The following is a 23,721-nucleotide window of genomic DNA, read 5'->3' as shown; positions in this document are numbered from 1 at the left end:
GAGATGCCGGAACCACACACCGAACAGACCGAAACCACCTGCCAGACCCGCCTGAACCACCTGCCGAGCACGCCGGAACCACCAACTCGACTCGCCGGAACCACCTACCTGACACGCTAAAATCACCTGCCGGGTATGCCACAACCACTTGGTGGACACTCCGTAATAATCTGCCGGACATGCCAGAACCAGCTCTCAGACACACCAGAACCACGTGCCGGACAGGCCGGAAGCACCTGCTGATCATGCCTGAGCCACATGCTCGACTTGCAAGAAACACCTGCCAGACACGCCAAAATCACCTGCCGGGTACGCCAGAACCACGTGGCGGACACTCCGGAATCACCTGTCGGGCATGCCGGAACCAACTCTCAGACGTGCCAGAACCTCGTGCCGGACACGCCAGAACCACCTGCCGGAAAGACCGGAAACACCTGCTGGACATGCCAGAACCACTCGGCAGACACTCCGGAATCACAGGCCAGGCATCCCGGAACCACCTGTCAGAGGTGCCAGAACCAAATGCCGGACACTGTGGTATCACCTGCCGGGCATGCCAGAACAACCTCTCAGAGGTGACAGAATCACATGCCGGACACTCCGGAATCACCTGCCGTGCCTGCCGGAACCACCTGATCCACTTCTCAGAACCACCTGCTGGACATGCCGGAATCACCTGCCGGACATGCCGGAACCACCGGCTCGACTCGCCGGAACCATTGCCGGACATGCAAAATCACCTGCCGGCTACGCCAGAACCACTTGGCGAACACTCCGGAATCACCTGCCGGGCATGGCGGAACCACCTCTCAGACATGCCGGAACCACATGCCAATGAAACCGCAAGCACCTGCCGAGCACGCCAGAACGACCTGCTTGACTCGCCAAAACCACCTGCAGGACACGCCGAAATCACCTGCCGGCTAGGCCACAACCATTTGGTGAACTCTTCGGAATCACCTGCCGGGCTTTCTGGAACCACGTGCCGGTCACACAAACATCAACTGCCAGCTATGCCAGAACCACTTGGCGGACACCATGGAAACACCTGTCGGGCCTGCCGGAACCACCTATCAGACGTGCCAGAACCATGTGCCTGAGACGCCGGAACCACACCCCGAACAGACCGAAAGCACCTGCCAGACCCGCCTGAACCCCCTGGCGAGCACGCCTGATCCACCTGCTCAACTAGCCGGAACCACGTTCCTGACTCGCTAAAATCACCTGCCGGGTATGCCACAACCACTTGGTGGACACTCCGGAATCATCTGCCGGACATGCCAGAACCAGCTCTCAGAAACACCAGAACCACGTGCCGGACACGCCGGAAGCACCTGCTGAGCATGCCTGAGCCAAATGCTCGACTTGCCAGAAACACCTGCCAGACACGCCAAAATCACCTGCCGGGTATGCCAGAACCACGTGGCGGACACTCTGGAATCACCTGTCGGGCATGCCGGAACCAACTCTCAGACGTGCCAGAACCTCGTCCCGGTCACGCCAGAATCACCTGCCGGACAGTCCGGAAACACCTGCTGGATACGCCGCAACCACCGGCTCGACTCGCCGGAACCACCGCCGGACATGCAAAATGACCTGCCGGCTACGCCAGAACCACTTGGCGAACACTCCGGAATCACCTGTCTGGCATGCCGGTACCACCTCTCAGACTTGCCAGAACCATGTTCCGGACACGCCGGTACCACCTGCCGAGTATGCCGGAACCACCTGATCCACTCCCCAGAACCACCTGCTGGATACGCCAGAATCACCTGCCGGCTACTCCAGAACCACTTGGCAGACACTCCGTAACCAACTGACGGGCTTGCCGGAACCACCTCTCAGAGGTGCCAGAACCACATGCCGGACACTCCGGAATCACCTGCCGGGCATGCCGGAACCACGTCTCAGAGGTGCCAAAACCACATGCCGGACACTCCGGAATCACCTGCCGGGCATACCGGAACCACCTGCTGGACATGCCGGAACCACCGGCTCGACTCGCAGGAACCATTGCCGGACATGCAAAATCACCTGACGGCTACGCCAGAACCACTTGGCGAACACTCCGGAATCACCTGTCGGGCATGCCGGAAACAACTCTCAGACGTGCCAGAACTTCGTGCCGGTCACGCCAGAACCACCTGCCGGACACTCCGGAACCACAGGCTCGACTCGCCGGAACCACCGCCGGACACGCAAATTGACCTGCAGGCTACGCCAGAACCACTTGGCGAACACTCCGGAATCACCTGTCGGGCATGCCGGAACCGCCTCTCAGACTAGCCAGAACCACATGCCGGACACTCCGGAATCACCTGCCGGGCATGCCGGAACCACCTATCAGAGGTGCCATAACCACATGCCGGACACTCCGGAATCACCTGCCAGGCATGCCAGAACCATCTCTCAGACGTGCCAGAACCAAGTTCCGGACACGCTGGTACCACCTGCCGAGCTCGCCGGAACCACCTGCTGGACACGCCAAAATCACCTGCCAGCTACGCCAGAACCACTTGGTGAACACTCCGGAATCACCTGCCGGGCATGGCGGAACCACCTCTCAGACATGCCGGAACCACATGCCAATGACACCGGAAGCACCTGCCGAGCACGCCAGAACCACCTGCTCGACTCGCCAAAGCCACCCGCTGGACACACCAATATCACCTGCCGGCTACGCCAGAACCACTCGGCAGACACTCCGGAATCACCTGCCGGGCTGGCTGGAACCACCTGCCGGTCACGCCAACATCACCTTTCACCTACGCCAGAACCACTTGGCGGACACTCCGGAAACACCTCTCCGGCCGGCCGGAACCACCTATCAGACGTGGCACAACCATGTGCCTGAGATGCCGGAACCACTCCCCGAACAGACCGAAACCACCTGCCAGACCCGCCTGAAACCCCTGGCGAGCACGCCTGATCCACCTGCTCAACTAGCTGGAACCAACTTCTGACACGCCAAAATCACCTGCCAGATATACCAGAACCACTTGGAGGACACTCCGGAATCATCTGCCGGACATGCCAGAACCAGCTCTCAGACACACCAGAACCACGTGCCAGAGACGCCGGAAGCACCAGCTGAGCATGCCTGAGCCACCTGCTCGACTTACAAGAAACACCTGTCGGACATGCGAAATCAGCTGCCGGGTACGCCAGAAACACTTGGCGGACGCTCCGGAATCACCTGTTGGGCGTGCCGGAACCACCTCTCAGACTTGCCAGAACCATGTTCTGGACACGCCGGGACCACCTGCCGAGTATGCCGGAACCAGCTGATCCACTCCCCAGAACCACCTAGTGGACACGCCAAAATCAACTGCCGGCTACGCCGGAACCACCGGCTCGACTCGCCGGAACCACCGCCGGACATGCAATATGACCTGCCGGCTACGCCAGAACCAGTTGGCGAACACTCCGGAATCACCTGACGGGCATGCCGGAACCACCTCTCAGAGGTGCCAGAACCACATGCCGGCAACTCCGTTATCACCTGCCGGGCATGCCGGAACCACCTCTCAGAGGTGCCAGAACTACATGCTGGACACTCTGGAACCACCTGCGGGGCATGCCGGAACCACCTCTCAGACTTGCCAGAACCATGTTCCGGACACATCGGTACCACCTGCCGAGTATGCCAGAACCAGCTGATCCACTCCCCAGAACCACCTGCTGGACACCCCAGAATCACCTGCCGGCTACGCAAGAACCACTCGGCAGACACTCCGGAACCACCTGCTGGGCATGCCGGAACCACCTGCTGGACATGCCGGAACCACGGGCTCGACTCGCCGGAACCATTGCCGGACATGCAAAATCACCTGCCGGCTACGCCAGAACCACTTGGCGAACACTCCAGAATCACCTGCCGGGCATGGCGGAACCACCTCTCAGACATGCCGGAACCACATGCCAATGACAACGGAAGCACCTGCCGAGCACGCCAGAACCACCTGCTCGACTCGCCAAAACCGCCTGCTGGACACGCCAAAATCACCTGCCGGCTACGCCAGAACCACTCGGCAGACACTCCGGAATCACCTGCCGGGCTGGCTGGAACCACCTGCCGGTCACGCCAACATCACCTGCCAGCTATGCCACAACCACTTGGCGGACACCATGGAAACACCTGTCGGTCCGGCCGGAACCACCTCTCAGACGTGCCAGAACCATGTGCCTGAGATGCCGGAACCACACACTGAAAAGACCAAAACCACCGGCCAGACCCGCCTGAACCACCTGACGAGCACGGCGGAACCACCTACTCGACTCGCCGGAACCACCTACCTGACACGCAAAAATCACCTGCCGGGTATGCCACAACCACTTGGTGGACACTCCGGAATCATCTGCCGGACATGCCAGAACCAGCTCTCAGACACACCAGAACCACGTGCCAGACACGCCGGATGCACCTACTGATCATGCCTGAGCCAAATGCTCGACTTGCCAGAAACACCTGCCAGACACGCCAAAATCACCTGCCGGGTACGCCAGAACCACGTGGCGGACACTCCGGAATCACCTTTCGGGCATGCCGGAACCAACTCTCAGACGTGCCAGAACCTCGTGCCGGACACGCCAGAACCACCTGCTGGACACCCCGGAAACACCTGCTGGACACGCCGGAACCACCGGCTCGACTCGCCGGAACCATTGCCGGACATGCAAAATCACCTGCCGGCTATGCCAGAACCACTTGGGGAACACTCCGGAATCACCTGTCGGGCGTGCCGGAACCTCCTCTCAGACTTGCCAGAACCATGTTCTGGACACGCCGGTACCACCTGCCGAGTATGCCGGAACCAGCTGATCCACTCCCCAGAACCACCTAGTGGTCACGCCAAAATCAACTGCCGGCTACGCCAGAACCAGTCGGCAGACACTCCGGAATCACAGGCCAGGCATTCCGGAACCACCTCTCAGAGCTGCCAGAACCACATGCCGGACACTCCGGAATCACCTGCCGGGCATGCTCGAACCACGTGCTGGACATGCCGGAACCACCTACCGGACATGCCGGAACCACCTGCCGGACATTCCGGAACCACCGGCTCGACTCGCCGGAACCATTGCCGGACATGCAAAATCACCTGCCGGCTACGCCAGAACCACTTTGCGAACACTACGGTATCACCTGCCGGGCATGCCGGAACCACCTCTCAGAGGTGCCAGAACCACATGCCGGACACTCCGGAATCACCTGCTGGACATGCCGGAACCATATCTCACAGGTGCAAGAACCAAATGCTGGACACTCCGGTATCACCTGCCGGGCATGCCAGAACCACCTCTCAGAGGTGCCAGAACCACATGCCGGACACTCCGGAGTAACCTGCCGGGCATGCCGGAACCATCTCTCAGATGTGCCAGAACCGTGTTCCGGACACGCCGGTACCACCTGCCGAGCTCGCCGGAACCACCTGCTGGACACGCCAAAATCACCTGCCGGCTACGCCAGAACCACTCGGCAGACACTCCGGAATCACCTGCCGGGCTGGCTGGAACCACCTGCCGGTCACGCCAACATCACCTTTCAGCTACGCCAGAACGACAAGGCGGACACTCCGGAAACACCTCTCCGGCCGGCTGGAAACACCTCTCAGACATGTCAGAACCATGTGCCTGAGATGCCGGAACCACTCCCCGAACAGACCGAAACCACCTGCCAGACCCGCCTGAACCCCCTGGCGAGCACGCCTGATCCACCTGCTCAACTAGCCGGAACCACCTTCCAGACACGCCAAAATCACCTGCCAGGTCTACCAGAACCACTTGGTGGACACTCCGGAATCATCTGCCGGACATGCCAGAACCAGCTCTCAGACACACCAGAACCACGTGCCAGAGACGCCGGAAGCACCAGCTGAGCATGCCTGAGCCACCTGCTCGACTCGCAAGATACACCTGTCGGACATGCCAAAATCACCTGCCGGGTATGCCAGAAACACTTGGCGGACGCTCCGGAATCACCTGTCGGGCGTGCCGGAACCTCCTCTCAGACTTGCCAGAACCATGTTCTGGACACGCCGGTACCACCCGCCGAGTATGCCGGAACCAGCTGATCCACTCCCCAGAACCACCTAGTGGACACGCCAAAATCAACTGCCGGCTACGCCAGAACCACTTGGCAGACATTCCGGAATCGCATGCCGGGCATTCCGGAACCACCTCTCAGAGGTGCCAGAACGACATGCCGGACACTCCGGAATCACCTGTCGGGCATGCCGGAACCAACTCTCAGACGTGCCGGAACCTCGAGCCGGACACGCCAAAACCACCTGCCGGACAGACCGGAAACACCTGCTGGACACGCCGGAACCACCGGCTCGACTCGCCGGAACCACCGCCGGACATGCAAAATGACCTGCCGGCTACGCCAGAACCACTTGGCGAACACTCCGGAATCACCTGTCGGGCATGCCGGAACCACCTCTCAGAGGTGCCAGAACCACATTCCGGACACTCCGGTATCACCTGCCGGGCATGCCGGAACCACCTCTCAGAGGTGCCAGAACCATATGCTGGACACTCCGGAATCATCTGCCGGAAATGCCAGAACCAGCCCTCTGACACACCAGAACCACGTGCCGGACACGCCGGAAGCACCTGCCGGGCATGCCGGAACCACCGGATCGACTCGCCGGAACCACCGCCGGACATGCAAAATGATTTGCCGGCTACGCCAGAACCACTTGGCGAACACTCCGGAATCACCTGTGGGGCATGCCGGAACCGCCTCTCAGACTTGCCAGAACCATGTTCCGGACACGCCGGTACCACCTGCCGAGTATGCCGGAACCACCTGATCCTCTCCCCAGAACCACCTGCTGGACACGCCAGAATCACCTGCCGACTACGCCAGAACCACTCGGCAGACACTCCGGAACCACCTGCCGGGCATGCCGGAACCACCTCTCAGAGGTGCCAGAACCACATGCCGGACACTCCGGAATCACCTGCCGGGCATGCCGGAACCATCTCTCAGACGTGCCAGAACCATGTTCCGGACACGCTGGTACCACCTGCCGAGCTCGCCAGAACCACCTGCTGGACACGCCAAAATCACCTGCCAGCTACGCCAGAACCTCAAGGCAGACACTCCGGAATCACATGCCGGGCTGGCTGGAACCACCTGCCGGTCACGCCAACATCACCTTTCAGCTACGCCAGAACGACAAGGCGGACACTCCGGAAACACCTCTCCGGCCGGCCGGAAACACCTCTCAGACATGTCAGAACCATGTGCCTGAGATGCCGGAACCACTCCCCGAACAGACCGAAACCACCTGCCAGACCCGCCTGAACCCACTGGCGAGCACGCCTGATCCACCTGCTCAACTAGCTGGAACCACCTTCCTGACACGCCAAAATCACCTGCCGGCTACGCCACAACCATTTGGTGAACTCTTCAGAATCACCTGCTGGGCTGGCTCCAGAACCACTCGGCAGACTCTCCGGAACCACCTGCCGGGCATGCCGGAACCACCTCTCGGACATGCCGGAACCACATGTCAATGACACCGGAAGCACCGGCCGTGCATGCCAGAACCACCTGCTCGACTCGCCAAAACCACCTGCTGGACACGCCAAAATCACCTGCCGGCTACGCCACAACCATTTGGTGAACTCTTCGGAATCACCTGCCGGGTTTGCTGGAACCAACTCTCAGACGTGCCAGAACCTCGTGCCGGACACGCCAGAACCACTTGCCGGACAGACCAGAAACACCTGCTGGACACGCCGGCACCACCGGCTCGACTCGCCGGAACCACCGCCGGACATGCAAAATGACATGTCGGCTACGCCAGAAGCACTTGGCGAACACTCCAGAATCACCTGTCGGGCATCCCAGAACCACCTCTCAGACTTGCCAGAACCATGTTCCTGACACGCCGGTACCACCTGCCGAGTATGCCGGAACCGCCTGATCCACTCCCCAGAACCACCTCCTGGACACGCAAAAATCAACTGCCGGCTACGCCAGAACCACTCGGCAGACACTCCGGAATCACATGCCAGGCATCCGGAACCACCTCTCAGAGGAGCCAGAACCAAATGCCGGACACTCCGGTATCACCTGCCGGGCATGCCGGAACAACCTGCTGGACATGCCGGAATCACCTGCCGGACTTGCCGGAACCACCGGCTCGACTCGCCGGAACCATTGCCGGACATGCAAAATCACCTGTCGGCTATGCCAGAACCACTTGGGGAACACTCCGGAATCACCTGCCGGGCATGGCGGAACCACTTCTCACACATGCCGGAACCACATGCCAATGACACCGGAAGCACCTGCCGAGCACGCCAGAATCACCTGCTCGACTCGCCAAAACCACCTTCTGGACACGCCAAAATCACCTTCCGGCTACGCCACAACCATTTGGTGAACACTTCGGAATCACCTGCCGGGCTGGCTGGAACCACCTGCCGGTCACGCCAACATCACCTGCCAGCTATGACAGAACCACTTGGCGGACACCATGGAAACACCTGTCGGGCCGGCCGGAACCACCTATCTGACGAGCCAGAACCATGTGCCTGAGATGCTGGAACCACACCCCGAACAGACCGAAACCACCTGCCAGACCCGCCTGAACCACCTGCCGAGCACACTGGAACCACCTTCTCGACTCGCTGGAGCCACCTACCTGACATGCTAAAATCACCGGCCGGGTATGCCACAACCACTTGGTGGACAATCCGGAATCATCTGCCGGACATGCCAGAACCAGATCTCAGACACACCAGAACCACGTGCCAGACACGCTGGAAGCACCTGCTGAGCATGCCTGAGCCAAATGCTCGACTTGCAAGAAACACCTGCCAGACACACCAAAATCACCTGCCGGGTACGCCAGAACCACGTGGCGGACACTCCGGAATCACCTGTCGGGCATGCCGGAACCAACTCTCAGACGTGCCAGAACCTCGTGCCGGTCACGCCAGATCCACCTGCCGGACACGCCGGAACCACCGGCTCGACTCGCCGGAACCACCGCCTGACATGCAAAATGACCAGCCGGCTACACCAGAACCACTTGGCGAACACTCCGGAATCAACTGTCCGGCATGCCGGAACCACCTCTCAGACTTGCCAGAACCATGCTCCGGACACGCCGGTACCACCTGCAGAGTATGCCGGAACCACCTGATCCACTCCCCAGAACCACCTGCTGGACACGCCAAAATCACCTGCCAGCTACGCCAGAACGACACGGCAGACACTCCGGAATCACGTGCCGGGCTGCCTGGAACCACCTGCCAGTCACGCCAACATCACCTTTCAGCTACGCCAGAACCACTTGGCGGACACTCCGGAAACACCTCTCCGGCTGGCCGGAACCACCTCTCAGACGTGCCAGAACCATGTGCCTAAGATGCCGGAACCACTCCCCGAACAGACCGAAACCACCTGCCAGACCCGCCTGAACCCCCTGGCGAGCACGCCTGATCCACCTGCTCAAATAGCCGGAACCAACTTCCTGACACGCCAAAATAACCTGCCGGCTACGCCACAACCATTTGGTGAACTCTTCGGAATCACCTGCCGGGCTGGCTCCAGAACCACTCGGCAGACTCTCCGGAACCACCTGCCGGGCATGCCGGAACCACCTCTCAGACATGCCGGAACCACATGCCAATGACACCGGAAGTGCTGGGAGCCGTGGCTACATCATTTGATCGGCTGTTTGACAGGGTCCAGCCGATTAACGCCGAGGGGTGCAGGGCCGCCCCTTGGTGAAGAATAACCGGCCAGCCCCTCACATAGTTCTGAAACCTGTGCTGCTTCTAATTGCCCTTCATTCCTTTTCCTTTCTTAACCTCCAGTTTTCACTCCTTTGGGTGGCTGCTTGGGAGGCACTACCTCCCGGGAAAATTAGATACAGTAAGAGAATGTGACCACCTGCAGGTAACTTTCAAGATATTTTTCAGTTAATTATTGGAGGAGCACACAGTCCCATGTGAGACAATCAGAAAGGAATCCTGCCCAGATAAGATGTCGAATTAGGTTTATGGCCTCCATCTGGTTAATGTTTCCTTCTCCCTCCAGTTCTTTGTCTAAATATACATATGCATCGTCCTTCTAAGTTTGCTGGTTAATTGGATGATCAAGAAGTATCTATATATTATTCTTGACCTTCTGCTTTCTGTTAAAATGTTATAGAGGTTTTCTCCTAAAAGCAATAAACAATAAATAATTGGTGAGTAGAAGGGCCGAGGGGTGCAAGAATGCCCCTCGGTGAAGAATGGCCGGCCAACACCCCCGATATTTTCTGAATTATATGCATGCTTTCTATCAAGGTTATGTGTATACTTATTTCTCTTTTTTATTCTTGAAGATTTATAGTTTAGCTTAGCTTTTCAGCCCTTTACTTTACTAACAATATGATACTTTCTCCGGCAGTGTACTTAAGGGACCGTTAGCTCTACAATCTAAAAGACAAAGGAATGCTTCCACCCCCTAAAGGGCGCGAAAAAGTAAAGATGTTTAACTGCCCGCTGAGAATGCAGATAGCCCTGGGGATAAGACACCCTGGAGTCACCTTTTGTTCCCATTAACCATCTACACTAATGGCGTAAATGATTGAGGGAGGCAGGGATGGCTCCACCAGGATGTAACCAGACGGGCTGCTGCCCTGTCCGGAGGCCTGGACCTTCTCTCTTTGATTTAACTTTACCATGAATTACAACAGACGCCTAGGTACCTATCTCCTTTAGCTTAGAGACAACAAACACTAGTTAATTGCAGAGAAGACGATCATTAACCTTATGCTCTATAGAATGGAATGCTAATAAATATTCTTGTGCTCGTTTCTTACTTCCTTATCTCTCTGAGAATATTTGTAAAACTATTTCTGTACTAATCCTGAAAAATATATAAACGACACTCGTGCACAGTAAAGTCGGACTTGCTAACACCAACCCAAGTCTCACGTCCCCTTTATTTTCCCCCTCCCTCATCGCGCCGACGCCGTCCATCCCTCAGGAACCTGGACTCCGCCGGGGCGGGACCCCGGCAAGTGGCGCCCGAACAGGGACCTGAAGGGTAAGTTCCCCCCACTTCTCGGGACGGATAGGATCCTACCCAGGGCTGGAAAGAAGAGCCCCCTTTAGCCCCTCTCTGCCAAAGGGAGAGTGAGGAAAGGACAGAAGGGTAGTAGGTGTTAAGAACTTTGAGAAGTTTTTGCCCCTCTCTAGAAAGGGAGAGTGAAATAATAATAATAATAATAATAATAATAATAATTGAGAAGTTTTTTGCCCCTCTCTAGAAAGGGAGAGTGAAATAAAAATAATAATAATAATAATAATAATAATAATAATAGAGAAGTTTTTGCCCCTCTCTAGAAAGGGAGAGTGAAATAAATAATAATAATAATAATAATAATAATAGAGAAGTTTTTGCCCCTCTCTAGAAAGGGAGAGTGAAATAATAATAATAATAATAATAATAATAATTGAGAAGTTTTTGCCCCTGTCTAGAAAGGGAGAGTGAAATAAAAAATAATAATAATAATAATAATAATAATAATAGAGAAGTTTTAGTCCCTCTCCGGAAAGGGAGAGTGAAATAAGGTTAGGAAGAATAAGAAGTATTAAGAATTTTGAGAAGTTTTGGGCCATACTGAGTCTAAAGAAAGAAGGCTCTGTATAGAAATAATAACATGTATGCTTGCAAAAAAGAGACATAAAAGCCTCTTTGGGACAGATTTCTACATTCCTACATTTTTACAAGAACAATGTCCCTGGTTCCCCGAAGAGGAAACTGTTAATTTGGAAACCTGGATGATAGTGGGAACACAACTTAGAAGCTGATTTTCTTTATAAAGAGGTTATATCAACTTTGCCTAAGTATGTTTTAAAATGTCTAACTGGGAATACTTCCTTGTGCAACATTATAAGAGCAAGACCTGTTAAGTTCTGGCCGTGGGTCCTGTCACCACGCAGCAGCTCTGCCTGCCCATGGGTCCTGTCCCCATGCTATTCCACGCTATTCTCTAAATAAAAGAGCACTGCCACCAAATCTTGAGAGCCCAGGAAATCTTTCTCTCGACTCCTCGGCTCACCAACCCTGCATCATTTCTGGTGGACTTGCTTCATCGGCTTGTGAGCTCAAGTTCTGGTAAGTGCCCTATTTTTTCCTTGTGACTTTCTCTTTTTCAAGGATGGATCTAAATTCACTGCTCCATAGGGAACCTTCTCGGACAGCTGTATGAATCCACTTTTGCTGCCCATGGCTACTCTATGGGGCAAATTGTGGCATTCAGCCTGAAGAGAATCAGTACCTTAAGCCTGAGGGTGATGGAAAATGAATTAATCCATTCCTTCCTGACTCTATCTCTAATAGACAAATTTTACATGGGCACGGGTCGGCCACTTAAGTCATTAGGACGGCTGCCAATCTCCAAGACTCCCGTGGAAGGTTTCTTTTCCTAAGGCTGGAATGGGACCCCTCCCTCTGGCACCTGACCATACTCTGAACTGCGGGAAAAGTCCCAATCGGGACTCCAGTTCAAGGAAAGTACCAAACTCTAACCTTTGGTGGAGTATGGGAACCCCTTCTTGGGAGAATGGCTCCAGGCTGCAATTGGGTAGAATGTCCCCCAGACTGGCGGAAAGTTCCTCACTGTTTTTCTCTATCCCTTTATCCTGGGAATCATTCACCAGGCACTTATGACTGCCAGGCATAATAGGGAAGGTATACAAGAGATGCATGCAGGGGGACAAGAGATACATGCTGGGGGACGCCCCCATCACCCCTTGCTATAGGAATCTCACAGGCAGAACAAGTAGGACGCTGCCCTAGGTTCAGGAGATTTTCAAGTTAATGGAACCTTTTCTTTCCTCTCTCTTAAAGTTACAGTGACCATTTTGGCTCCTTTTGAGCTTTGCAATTGAGAAACAAAGAAATCTTTAAAATATCATAGTCTCCACCTCTGGGAGCGCCCCCCCCCTCTGGTTTCCGGGCCTGATCACCCTGGCAACCAAGTGGGGTGCCCTCTCTTGGAGATTGACTCATTACCTGATTGATGGCAGTGATTTTTAAAACAATAGGTGTGAAGGCTCTGTGTCTGTGTGTCTATATGTGTGTGATATTTTTACCTCCGGGTGATATGGCCAATACTAAGAGTTCTGTTTAATTGGCTTAAATTAAGCGCTCTCATACATTCTAAACACAATAGAAATTAACCCACTGTCTTTTAAGATGATATGGATTAATCTTTGGTTAATGAAAACTTAAGTTTGTTGGTTTGATTGAAATGTTTGGATATGTCCTCAGAGTTAGCACTGCATATGCAAATATGCAGCCTGGGTTTCCTAGTCAAATAAGTTCATGTTGTCTGTTAGAAATTTGTCAGCATAATAACTTTAAATGATAGCTGTTTGTCTAATGTCTCAAAGTTCTTGTGGGTAATCTAAACATCATTGTTGGGAACAAATGGTTTCTAACTCTACCTAAAAGACAAATCTGTTTTGTTAATTCTAAACTAATCAGGCTTATTTGGTCTAAAGTTACATGGGAAACATTGTCAGATAAAGTGATAATAATCTTTCTTGGTTGGTAGTATGTGGGTAAATGTTACTGATATAAGTGTTTTAGAAATTATATACATGCCTAAATTCTGATGTATCCTGGCTATCAGCCATAATTCTAATTATTAGTTTAAGGTGTTGTATATCACAGAGATAACCAAGTTTCTCTGTCAATCATCATTTTTAAGTCTTTTATTGTTTACAGTCAGTTATTGTTTTACTCTACTTTTTGCTTTTGCAAATATGTCTCATCTTCAGGAAAATTCATGGAAAGGACTCTAACACTCTAGAATACAGGTTTCTAATAAACGCTCAGATTGTAAAACTAAACTGGGTAAAAATTACAGAACTCCAACAGAGAAACTGATGACCTCACAAACTGCTGACAGAAGATTAAGATCAAGAACCAATTACACAGGACAGAATAAACTGATAGGGATGATTATAATTTTTATGACTTTTTAATTGAGATATTACTGATTTTTAATATTTTGCTTTTTTCCAGAGTTAAGAAAATCTTTTTCTCTATTCTCTTAAAGAACTATGACTTACAGCAATTTATAAACAAAATTGAAACATTTGTCTTTTCCTCGCTATCTGAGCCCCCCAAAACAACAATTGGAAAAATTACAAGGAGGAGAGCTCAAATATAGCTCTCCCCGTCTTTTACTAAGTCATGCTCTGTTTGTGATAAATTTTCTCAATTTAGATTTTCATGGTGAGTCACCTATGATGAGACATTGGAATGATAATAAACAAAATATTTTACTACAGGTCAAATGGAAGGACCTGCTTACAGGACAGTGGAAAGGTCCTGATATTCTCTTAACTATCGGTCGAGGATATGCTTGCATATTTCCACAGGACACTTCATCTCCTTGGTGGATTCCTGATCATCTGATTCGACATGTACCGCAAGCAGCCTCTGCCCCCACCTCCACCAAGGCAGACGAGCCCCAGCTTCCGAGTCAAGATAGATGATGAATCTCCCCCAGTAGCCCAGATGAGACGACTTTCACTCCGCGAGAAACCTTCTAAACGTCTGGCTCCCCGTCCGCACTCGCCTCCGCCCTCCTATTCTTTCTACTGACTCTGGCAAAATTCAACCACACTTGTTGCAGGCCATAGCCGCTTTACACAATGTTGTACTGATTAGACCAACAGGATCACAGTTGTATAAGGTTAAGGCCTGTGTCCTGGCCCCTTATGATTTCTTGGCCTTTCCTGTACACAGTTTTGCTATGTCTATCTCTTTTAATAATTCTCGTTATGATATCTCCTGTCCAGATTGTATTTTTAACTAATTGTTTGAGCCCTGATATAGAGGTACGAGCTGTAATCATATTACAACAACCCCCCTATCTTATGCTACCCGTTCATTTGTCTGAACCCTGGTATGATGATGTTGGATTGCTTACTTTGAAACAGGCTACTGATCTTTTACAGCGCCCCCGCCGGTTTATCTCTGCTTTAATATTGGGTATCTCAGCCTTGATTGCATTAGCAACCTCTCTCACTGTATCTGCTGTAGCGCTGACTAAACAAATACATACTGCCTCTTATGTAGACGATCTTTCTAAGAATACCACTCTTGCCCTAACTACCCAAGAAATAATAGACGAAAAACTGGAGGCAAAGGAAACGCTCTGGAAGAGGCAATATTACAGATAGGACAAGAACTTACAAATTTGAAGGTTAAACTGGCCTTGCGATGTTATGTGTCCTATAGATGGATCTGTGGGACTCCTCTTAAGGTAAATCAATCTCTACACTCCTGGGAGAAAATTAAAAATCATATCCAGGGAATATGGAACCATTCAGACTTTAGTCTAGACATTTGTGACTTACATAGACAAATTAATAATATTAATCAGGCTAAAGAATCCTTTTCTGCTTCTGAAGTGGCCACCAACTTTTTCACCTCTCTGACCTCTTTTGTAGGGGAGAAAAATTGGAGCTCCTTTATTGTTAATATTGCTGTCACCATTGGTGCTCTAATGATTTGTCTTTGCCTTTTTCCAGTCTTTCTCAAGTTAATATTCAACTCTATAAGTCGGGTTTCAGCAGAATTACATCTGTTGGCCTTAAAAAGTAAAAAAGGGGGAGATGCTGGGAGCCGTGGCTACATCATTTGATCGGCTGTTTGACAGGGTCCAGCCGATTAACGCCGAGGGGTGCAGGGCCGCCCCTTGGTGAAGAATAACCGGCCAGCCCCTCACATAGTTCTGAAACCTGTGCTGCTTCTAATTGCCCTTCATTCCTTTTCCTTTCTTAACCTCCAGTTTTCACTCCTTTGGGTGGCTGCTTGGGAGGCACTACCTCCCGGGAAAATTAGATACAGTAAGAGAATGTGACCACCTGCAGGTAACTTTCAAGATATTTTTCAGTTAATTATTGGAGGAGCACACAGTCCCATGTGAGACAATCAGAAAGGAATCCTGCCCAGATAAGATGTCGAATTAGGTTTATGGCCTCCATCTGGTTAATGTTTCCTTCTCCCTCCAGTTCTTTGTCTAAATATACATATGCATCGTCCTTCTAAGTTTGCTGGTTAATTGGATGATCAAGAAGTATCTATATATTATTCTTGACCTTCTGCTTTCTGTTAAAATGTTATAGAGGTTTTCTCCTAAAAGCAATAAACAATAAATAATTGGTGAGTAGAAGGGCCGAGGGGTGCAAGAATGCCCCTCGGTGAAGAATGGCCGGCCAACACCCCCGATATTTTCTGAATTATATGCATGCTTTCTATCAAGGTTATGTGTATACTTATTTCTCTTTTTTATTCTTGAAGATTTATAGTTTAGCTTAGCTTTTCAGCCCTTTACTTTACTAACAATATGATACTTTCTCCGGCAGTGTACTTAAGGGACCGTTAGCTCTACAATCTAAAAGACAAAGGAATGCTTCCACCCCCTAAAGGGCGCGAAAAAGTAAAGATGTTTAACTGCCCGCTGAGAATGCAGATAGCCCTGGGGATAAGACACCCTGGAGTCACCTTTTGTTCCCATTAACCATCTACACTAATGGCGTAAATGATTGAGGGAGGCAGGGATGGCTCCACCAGGATGTAACCAGACGGGCTGCTGCCCTGTCCGGAGGCCTGGACCTTCTCTCTTTGATTTAACTTTACCATGAATTACAACAGACGCCTAGGTACCTATCTCCTTTAGCTTAGAGACAACAAACACTAGTTAATTGCAGAGAAGACGATCATTAACCTTATGCTCTATAGAATGGAATGCTAATAAATATTCTTGTGCTCGTTTCTTACTTCCTTATCTCTCTGAGAATATTTGTAAAACTATTTCTGTACTAATCCTGAAAAATATATAAACGACACTCGTGCACAGTAAAGTCGGACTTGCTAACACCAACCCAAGTCTCACGTCCCCTTTATTTTCCCCCTCCCTCATCGCGCCGACGCCGTCCATCCCTCAGGAACCTGGACTCCGCCGGGGCGGGACCCCGGCACGGAAGCACCTGCCGAGCACGCCAGAACCACCTGCTCGACTCGCAAGATACACCTGTCGGACATGCCAATATCACCTGCCGGGTACGCCAGAAACACTTGGCGGACGCTCCGGAATCACCTGTCGGGCGTGCCGGAACCTCCTCTCAGACGTGCCAGAACCATGTTCTGGACACGCCGGTACCACCTGCCGAATATGCCGGAACCAGCTGATCCACTCCCCAGAACCACCTAGTGGACACGCCAAAATCAACTGCCGGCTACGCCAGAACCACTCGGCAGACACTCCGGAATCACAGGCCAGGCATTCCGGAACCACCTCTCAGAGGTGCCAGAACCAAATGCCGGAGACTCCGGTATCACCTGCCGTGCATGCCGTAACCACCTCTCAGAGGTGCCAGAACCACATGCCAGACACTCCGGAATCACCATTCGGGCATGCCGGAACCAACTCTCAGACGTGCCAGAACCTCGTGTCGGACACGCCAGAACCACCTGCCGGACAGCCCGGAAATACCTGCCGGACATGCCGGAACCACCGGCTCGACTCGCCGGAACCACCGCCGGACATGCAAAATGACCTGATGGCTACGCCAGAACCACTTGGCGAACACTCCGGAATCACCTTTCGGGCATGCCGGAACCAACTCTCAGACGTGCCAGAACCTCGTGCCGGACACGCCAGAACCACCTGCTGGACACCCCGGAAACACCTGCTGGACACGCCGGAACCACCGGCTCGACTCGCCGGAACCATTGCCGGACATGCAAAATCACCTGCCGGCTATGCCAGAACCACTTGGGGAACACTCCGGAATCACCTGTCGGGCGTGCCGGAACCTCCTCTCAGACTTGCCAGAACCATGTTCTGGACACGCCGGTACCACCTGCCGAGTATGCCGGAACCAGCTGATCCACTCCCCAGAACCACCTAGTGGTCACGCCAAAATCAACTGCCGGCTACGCCAGAACCAGTCGGCAGACACTCCGGAATCACAGGCCAGGCATTCCGGAACCACCTCTCAGAGCTGCCAGAACCACATGCCGGACACTCCGGAATCACCTGCCGGGCATGCTCGAACCACGTGCTGGACATGCCGGAACCACCTGCAGGACATGCCGGAACCACCTGCCGGACATTCCGGAACCACCGGCTCGACTCGCCGGAACCATTGCCGGACATGCAAAATCACCTGCCGGCTACGCCAGAACCAGTTTGCGAACACTACGGTATCACCTGCCGGGCATGCCGGAACCACCTCTCAGAGGTGCCAGAACCACATGCCGGAAACTCCGGAATCACCTGCTGGACATGCCGGAACCATATCTCACAGGTGCAAGAACCAAATGCTGGACACTCCGGTATCACCTGCCGGGCATGCCAGAACCACCTCTCAGAGGTGCCAGAACCACATGCCGGACACTCCGGAGTAACCTGCCGGGCATGCCGGAACCATCTCTCAGATGTGCCAGAACCGTGTTCCGGACACGCCGGTACCACCTGCCGAGCTCGCCGGAACCACCTGCTGGACACGCCAAAATCACCTGCCGGCTACGCCAGAACCACTCGGCAGACACTCCGGAATCACCTGCCGGGCTGGCTGGAACCACCTGCCGGTCACGCCAACATCACCTTTCAGCTACGCCAGAACGACAAGGCGGACACTCCGGAAACACCTCTCCGGCCGGCCGGAAACACCTCTCAGACGTGTCATAACCATGTGCCTGAGATGCCGGAACCACTCCCCGAACAGACCGAAACCACCTGCCAGACCCGCCTGAACCCCCTGGCGAGCACGCCTGATCCACCTGCTCAACTAGCCGGAACCACCTTCCAGACACGCCAAAATCACCTGCCAGGTCTACCAGAACCACTTGGTGGACACTCCGGAATCATCTGCCGGACATGCCAGAACCAGCTCTCAGACACACCAGAACCACGTGCCAGAGACGCCGGAAGCACCAGCTGAGCATGCCTGAGCCACCTGCTCGACTCGCAAGATACACCTGTCGGACATGCCAAAATCACCTGCCGGGTATGCCAGAAACACTTGGCGGACGCTCCGGAATCACCTGTCGGGCGTGCCGGAACCTCCTCTCAGACTTGCCAGAACCATGTTCTGGACACGCCGGTACCACCCGCCGAGTATGCCGGAACCAGCTGATCCACTCCCCAGAACCACCTAGTGGACACGCCAAAATCAACTGCCGGCTACGCCAGAACCACTTGGCAGACATTCCGGAATCGCATGCCGGGCATTCCGGAACCACCTCTCAGAGGTGCCAGAACGACATGCCGGACACTCCGGAATCACCTGTCGGGCATGCCGGAACCAACTCTCAGACGTGCCGGAACCTCGAGCCGGACACGCCAGAACCACCTGCCGGACAGACCGGAAACACCTGCTGGACACGCCGGAACCACCGGCTCGACTCGCCGGAACCATTGCCGGACATGCAAAATCACCTGCCGGCTACGCCAGAACCACTTGGCGAACACTCCGGAATCACCTGTCGGGCATGCCGGAACCACCTCTCAGAGGTGCCAGAACCACATTCCGGACACTCCGGTATCACCTGCCGGGCATGCTGGAACCACCTCTCAGAGGTGCGAGAACCATATGCTGGACACTCCGGAATCATCTGCCGGAAATGCCAGAACCAGCCCTCTGACACACCAGAACCACGTGCCGGACACGCCGGAAGCACCTGCCGGGCATGCCGGAACCACCGGATCGACTCGCCGGAACCACCGCCGGACATGCAAAATGATTTGCCGGCTACGCCAGAACCACTTGGCGAACACTCCGGAATCACCTGTCGGGCATGCCGGAACCGCCTCTCAGACTTGCCAGAACCATGTTCCGGACACGCCGGTACCACCTGCCGAGTATGCCGGAACCACCTGATCCTCTCCCCAGAACCACATGCTGGACACGCCAGAATCACCTGCCGACTACGCCAGAACCACTCGGCAGACACTCCGGAACCACCTGCCGGGCATGCCGGAACCACCTCTCAGAGGTGCCAGAACCACATGCCGGACACTCCGGAATCACCTGCCGGGCATGCCGGAACCATCTCTCAGACGTGCCAGAACCATGTTCCGGACACGCTGGTACCACCTGCCGAGCTCGCCAGAACCACCTGCTGGACACGCCAAAATCACCTGCCAGCTACGCCAGAACCTCAAGGCAGACACTCCGGAATCACCTGCCGGGCTGGCTGGAACCACCTGCCGGTCACGCCAACATCACCTTTCAGCTACGCCAGAACGACAAGGCGGACACTCCGGAAACACCTCTCCGGCCGGCCGGAAACACCTCTCAGACATGTCAGAACCATGTGCCTGAGATGCCGGAACCACTCCCCGAACAGACCGAAACCACCTGCCAGACCCGCCTGAACCCACTGGCGAGCACGCCTGATCCACCTGCTCAACTAGCTGGAACCACCTTCCTGACACGCCAAAATCACCTGCCGGCTACGCCACAACCATTTGGTGAACTCTTCAGAATCACCTGCTGGGCTGGCTCCAGAACCACTCGGCAGACTCTCCGGAACCACCTGCCGGGCATGCCGGAACCACCTCTCGGACATGCCGGAACCACATGTCAATGACACCGGAAGCACCGGCCGTGCATGCCAGAACCACCTGCTCGACTCGCCAAAACCACCTGCTGGACACGCCAAAATCACCTGCCGGCTACGCCACAACCATTTGGTGAACTCTTCGGAATCACCTGCCGGGTTTGCTGGAACCAACTCTCAGACGTGCCAGAACCTCGTGCCGGACACGCCAGAACCACTTGCCGGACAGACCAGAAACACCTGCTGGACACGCCGGCACCACCGGCTCGACTCGCCGGAACCACCGCCGGACATGCAAAATGACATGTCGGCTACGCCAGAAGCACTTGGCGAACACTCCAGAATCACCTGTCGGGCATCCCAGAACCACCTCTCAGACTTGCCAGAACCATGTTCCTGACACGCCGGTACCACCTGCCGAGTATGCCGGAACCGCCTGATCCACTCCCCAGAACCACCTCCTGGACACGCAAAAATCAACTGCCGGCTACGCCAGAACCACTCGGCAGACACTCCGGAATCACATGCCAGGCATCCGGAACCACCTCTCAGAGGAGCCAGAACCAAATGCCGGACACTCCGGTATCACCTGCCGGGCATGCCGGAACAACCTGCTGGACATGCCGGAATCACCTGCCGGACTTGCCGGAACCACCGGCTCGACTCGCCGGAACCATTGCCGGACATGCAAAATCACCTGTCGGCTATGCCAGAACCACTTGGGGAACACTCCGGAATCACCTGCCGGGCATGGCGGAACCACTTCTCACACATGCCGGAACCACATGCCAATGACACCGGAAGCACCTGCCGAGCACGCCAGAATCACCTGCTCGACTTGCCAAAACCACCTTCTGGACACGCCAAAATCACCTTCCGGCTACGCCACAACCATTTGGTGAACACTTCGGAATCACCTGCCGGGCTGGCTGGAACCACCTGCCGGTCACGCCAACATCACCTGCCAGCTATGACAGAACCACTTGGCGGACACCATGGAAACACCTGTCGGGCCGGCCGGAACCACCTATCTGACGAGCCAGAACCATGTGCCTGAGATGCTGGAACCACACCCCGAACAGACCGAAACCACCTGCCAGACCCGCCTGAACCACCTGCCGAGCACACTGGAACCACCTTCTCGACTCGCTGGAGCCACCTACCTGACATGCTAAAATCACCGGCCGGGTATGCCACAACCACTTGGTGGACAATCCGGAATCATCTGCCGGACATGCCAGAACCAGATCTCAGACACACCAGAACCACGTGCCAGACACGCTGGAAGCACCTGCTGAGCATGCCTGAGCCAAATGCTCGACTTGCAAGAAACACCTGCCAGACACACCAAAATCACCTGCCGGGTACGCCAGAACCACGTGGCGGACACTCCGGAATCACCTGTCGGGCATGCCGGAACCAACTCTCAGACGTGCCAGAACCTCGTGCCGGTCACGCCAGATCCACCTGCCGGACACGCCGGAACCACCGGCTCGACTCGCCGGAACCACCGCCTGACATGCAAAATGACCAGCCGGCTACACCAGAACCACTTGGCGAACACTCCGGAATCAACTGTCCGGCATGCCGGAACCACCTCTCAGACTTGCCAGAACCATGCTCCGGACACGCCGGTACCACCTGCAGAGTATGCCGGAACCACCTGATCCACTCCTCAGAACCACCTGCTGGACACGCCACAATCACCTGCCGACTACGCCAGAACCACTCGGCAGACACGCCGGAACCACCTGCCGGGCATGCCGGAACCACCTCTCAGAGGTGCCAGAACCACATGCCGGACACTCCGGAATCACCTGCCGGGCATGGCGGAATCACCTCTCAGACATGCCGGAACCACATGCCAATGACACCGGAAGCACCTGCCGAGCACGACAGAAGCACCTGCTCGACTCGCCAAAACCACCCGCTGGACACACCAATATCACCTGCCGGCTACGCCAGAACCACTCGGCAGACACTCCGGAATCACCTGCCGGGCTGGCTGGAATCACCTGCCGGTCACGCCAACATCACCTTTCACCTACGCCAGAACCACTTGGCGGACACTCCGGAAACACCTGTCGGGCCGGCCGGAACCACCTCTCAGAAGTGCCAGAACCATGTGCCTGAGATGCCGGAACCACTCCCCGAACAGTCCGAAACCACCTGCCAGACCCGCCAGAATCCCCTGGCGAGCACGCCTGATCCACCTGCTCAACTAGCTGGCACCAACTACCTGACACGCCAAAATCACCTGCCAGGTATACCAGAACCACTTGGTGGACACTCCGGAATCATCTGCCGGACATGCCAGAACCAGCTCTCAGACACACCAGAACCACGTGCCAGAGACGCCGGAAGCACCGGCTGAGCATGCCTGAGCCACCTGCTCGACTTACAGGAAACACCTGTCGGACATGCCAAATCACCTGCCGGGTACGCCAGAAACACTTGGCGGACGCTCCGGAATCACCTGTTGGGCGTGCCGGAACCACCTCTCAGACTTGCCAGAACCATGTTCTGGACACGCCGGGACCACCTGCCGAGTATGCCGGAACCAGCTGATCCACTCCCCAGAACAACCTAGTGGACACGCCAAAATCAACTGCCGGCTACGCCGGAACCACCGGCTCGACTCGCCGGAACCACCGCCAGACATGCAATATGACCTGCCGGCTACGCCAGAACCAGTTGGCGAACACTCCGGAATCACCTGCCGGGCATGCCGGAACCACCTCTCAGAGGTGCCAGAACCACATGCCGGACACTCCGGAATCACCTGCCGGGCATGCCGGAACCATCTCTCAGACGTGCCAGAACCATGTACCGGACGCGCCGGTACCACCTGCCGAGCTCGCCGGAACCACCTGCTGGACACGCCAAAATCACCTGCCGGCTACGCCTGAACCACGCGGCAGATACTCCGGAATCACCTGCCGGGCTGGCTGGAACCACCTGCCGGTCCCGCCAACATCACCTTTCAGCTACGCCAGAACCACTTGGCGGACACTCCGGAAACACCTGTCGGGCCGGCCGCAACCACCTCTCAGACGTGCCAGAACCATGTGCCTGAGATGCCGGAACCACTCCCCGAACAGACCGAAACC

At 54.7% G+C, this 23,721-nt stretch overlaps 1 long non-coding RNA gene across 1 annotated transcript; it reads left to right on the top strand.

Moving 5' to 3' along the window:
• The first annotated feature begins 9,674 nt into the window (after window positions 1-9,674).
• On the top strand, window positions 9,675-16,821 carry LOC138923020 (uncharacterized). The gene is made up of 2 exons (XR_011436141.1): window positions 9,675-11,062; window positions 14,413-16,821. It is a non-coding gene; the product is annotated as an uncharacterized lncRNA (long non-coding RNA).
• The last annotated feature ends 6,900 nt before the right edge of the window (window positions 16,822-23,721 follow it).

This window comes from Equus caballus, unplaced genomic scaffold (assembly GCF_041296265.1).
Source record: "Equus caballus isolate H_3958 breed thoroughbred unplaced genomic scaffold, TB-T2T haplotype2-0000440, whole genome shotgun sequence".
Lineage (NCBI taxonomy): Eukaryota > Metazoa > Chordata > Mammalia > Perissodactyla > Equidae > Equus > Equus caballus.
The sequence above is the reverse complement of the archived record's forward strand: the minus strand, read 5'-3'. Positions and strand labels throughout refer to the sequence as shown.